We start from the raw sequence: 3527 nt of genomic DNA, 5'->3' as shown, positions 1-3527 counted from the left end.
ATAACTTTTTCCCCAGAACTGCAGGAATTTGAAATTCTGCTTCCCCAACTGTACTGACATGGAAAAGCTCAAGTGTAATCTGAACAGACATCTTGCTGCTAAACTCCCTACATAGTACCCCTGCAACTTAGGTCCCTGATAGTAGCCCCCTACATCAAAGTGGCAATGTGCCTTGTTTGGGGTGAAAATGTAATTTTAAAAATGTAATAAAAAAAATTCCCAGTCGGTCTTTTATGAACTAATGAGCCAATACTTATTAAGTCTCAAAGGCAACTCAAGGATGAGGATTACTGGGCTTGTCAGGTGGACGGTAAGTTACTCACTTGACGATTGGTAACGATGGTTGAATCTGATCAGATTATTTAACATGAATCTGATCTGATTATTTAACATGACGGCTCAACAATAATTTGCTTATATGTAGTAAACAAACATTTTACTCCAATCTATCGATTAATCGATTTTATTGGCAAAATATAACAAAGTTCAAGGAGCCCCGTGTAAAAAACAGAAGATATTGTATTTATATACAGTCTGAATGTTTGTCCAAGATGACTTTAAACCTGGATATGGTAGGCATCATTGTGATAGACGATTCCAAGGAGTAGTAACATGAACAGAGAATGCTGCCTTTTTTCTTGGCATGAAAATGATGATTATTGGAATATTTTATCATTATTGGGTTGCATCCTGTTCACGGCACCAAATTAAAATATTGAAAGTAATCGGGTTAATTATTTTATCTGGTGTCTGCACTCTCAACGTGGTGAATCGTGAATTCTTACGTTAAACTTCCACATGTGGTGCGGAGACTGTGACTAAATTTTTAACAACATAAAACCTATTGTATTGTGTTCCAAAGACGAGTAGTTATTAGAAACAAATTCTTTTTAGTTTTAGGTACAGAGAAGAAGAAAGGAAAATTATTTACTATGGTTGTAGTTAGACGAGTTTTTGTTTTGAATGCGTTACAGGAGTTTCAGCATAGATTCCTGGGACCTTCCAATTGCCATTTACATTTCCACAATAATCCTTAGCCTCAGAGCTAACTATCCTTATGCCGCCTTTTATCAAATGCTAATTAACTGCTGGGTGTTTTTAATACCCGTCTATACAAGCATTGTCTCTGGCATATATCAGTCACCATTTCTAAAATATAAATTTATGATTTTAAAAGTTGGAGCTAAAAGGCATTTAAGCTGACAAATAAAAAAAAATGAAAATCCTAATGATACATCAGTAAAACTTACCTTTTTTAATGATAAAAAAACTCAATGCAATTGTTTTTGTTTTTACTTTTTTTTGTTGTTTCTTTCTGAATAACATTTCTTATTTGGGTGGTTTTGTATTTATATACAGTCTGAATGTTTGTTATAAATATGTGTAGCAAAATTATTGTGGAATCATGAAAAAAATATTTTTGAACTATTTTCTTTTTTTAATTTAAAGAAAAAAATACGAAAAAAAAAATATAACTTACAAAAGAAATTGACAGAAAACTTTCAAAATATCCGTCCAGAAAAGTAAAAAGGGGGAGAAAAACACTTATAAAGAAGAAACTTTTAAAAAAATAATCATTTGAAAAAATGAATGAAAAAAACCTCCGTCGATTTGAATTTATTCAATTAATACAAAATTTACTATTGCATAAAGTATGAGTTAAATTTTAAAGTTCATGAAAATCAAATTTAAATTTTAAAAAGATTTTAAACTAAATTTAAAAAGCCAATATTCAAAGCATCAAGAAGTTTCAATGGATGACAGAAGGCCGAGAGCAGGTTGATATTGTTTACTCGAATAGTGACATCAAACATACTAGTTGAAAGTCTGTCTTCGACAATCATCCCAACAGCGGTGGCCCTTTTTTTTTTGTTGATATTTGTACAGCTCTAAGAGGTCCATCCTCCAAGCCTTGCCTTCTCGCTTCGAAAAGAAGTTCTTGAGAAATCAGTTTATAGCTAACTTGTGCACCCTCATCGAAGAATGCCGACGGGGCTGTTCAGGCAATTTTAAGGGACTAGAATGCACCAACTTGTATGCTTGCCTATTCTCCCCCACTTTTCCGTCTTGTGCACAGCTTCCAGCGGTAGGAGGATTGTAAATATCGTGACGATGGAGTGGCACTTGTAAAAACAAATAAATTCACGAAGGTCACCTATGTGATGCATTATGAACAGACAATGGCTATTAAGGAAGTCATGAGTCGTGAGTTTAACAGGGAGAAAGAAAAAGAAGCGAGACAGAAAAACGCAACAAAAAGAACAAGACTATAAAGAATTGATTAATAATAATAATTAAGAATATTTTTTAAAATAATAATATTTTAAAAATGACAAAAAAATCATCAAAACAAATTAACTTTATTTAAAAGTCTATCCATTTTATGGTTGACTAAATTTAAAAAGAAAAGAAGGAGAAAAGGAAAGAGAAAAAGAACTGAAAATACAAAAAAAATGACAAAAATGTTGAAAATCTATGTAATAAATATTTATTGAATTTTTCATACGAGTTTACTTATTTTATTCATTGTCCAATTTGATTTTGTATAAACTTGTTTGAAATGCTTCTCTTCTCCTTAAAAGTATTACTACACGCGCAGACATTTTCGTATTTTTTAACATCATTCCCGTTTCCAACTGATATATATATATATATATATATATATATATATATATATATATATATATATATATATATATATATATATATTAGGTTGGTGCACAAACAATATCGTTTTTTCAAATATGTTACTATGGAAGTTGATCCCCTACGACAACCGGCGACTTTCGGCATAATGGTTGGATGCCGGAGAAGCTCCACAACACTTCCGGAAGCCGAAATTGCATCAAAAATGGTTATGCAACCGGTCTCATCAATCACAGCTTCTTGAATCCGGGTGAAATGATTACGGCGGAGAAGTACTACCGACAAATTGACGAAATGCACCAGAAGCTCCAACGTATGTGACTGAGATGGTCAATATGAAGGGACCAATTCTCCTCCATAACAACGCTCACCTGCATGTTGTTCAACTAACCTTGCAGAATCTAAACAAATTGGGCTACGAGACTCTGCCTCATCCGCCATATTCACCGGATCTCTCGCCCACGATTATCACTTTTTCAAGCATCTCGACAACTTCCTTCGCGAAAAATACTTCAAAAGCCGTGATGATGCCGAATCGGACTCCAATGACTTCATCGCTTACAGAACTCCGGATTTCAATGCTAATGGGATAAATAAACTTGTTTCTCGTTGGCAAAAATGTGTCGATTTTATTATGAATAACATTATGATTATTTGAAGTTGAACGTAAAACTTACATTATTTTTACGTTCAACTAAATATATATATATAAATACATATATAAATATATATATATATATTTATATATATATATATATATATATATATATATATATATATATATATACTTTATTTAGTAAAACCAAAGAGGAGAGATATAACATATGAGAAATATTTGGAATCAAGTCTCGTCTTGTTGTTATATCAGATCATTTAAAACT

This window comes from Euprymna scolopes, chromosome 33 (assembly GCF_053919585.1).
Source record: "Euprymna scolopes isolate OS-2025 chromosome 33, ASM5391958v1, whole genome shotgun sequence".
Taxonomy (NCBI): domain Eukaryota; kingdom Metazoa; phylum Mollusca; class Cephalopoda; order Sepiida; family Sepiolidae; genus Euprymna; species Euprymna scolopes.
This window is presented reverse-complemented; position numbering follows the sequence as displayed.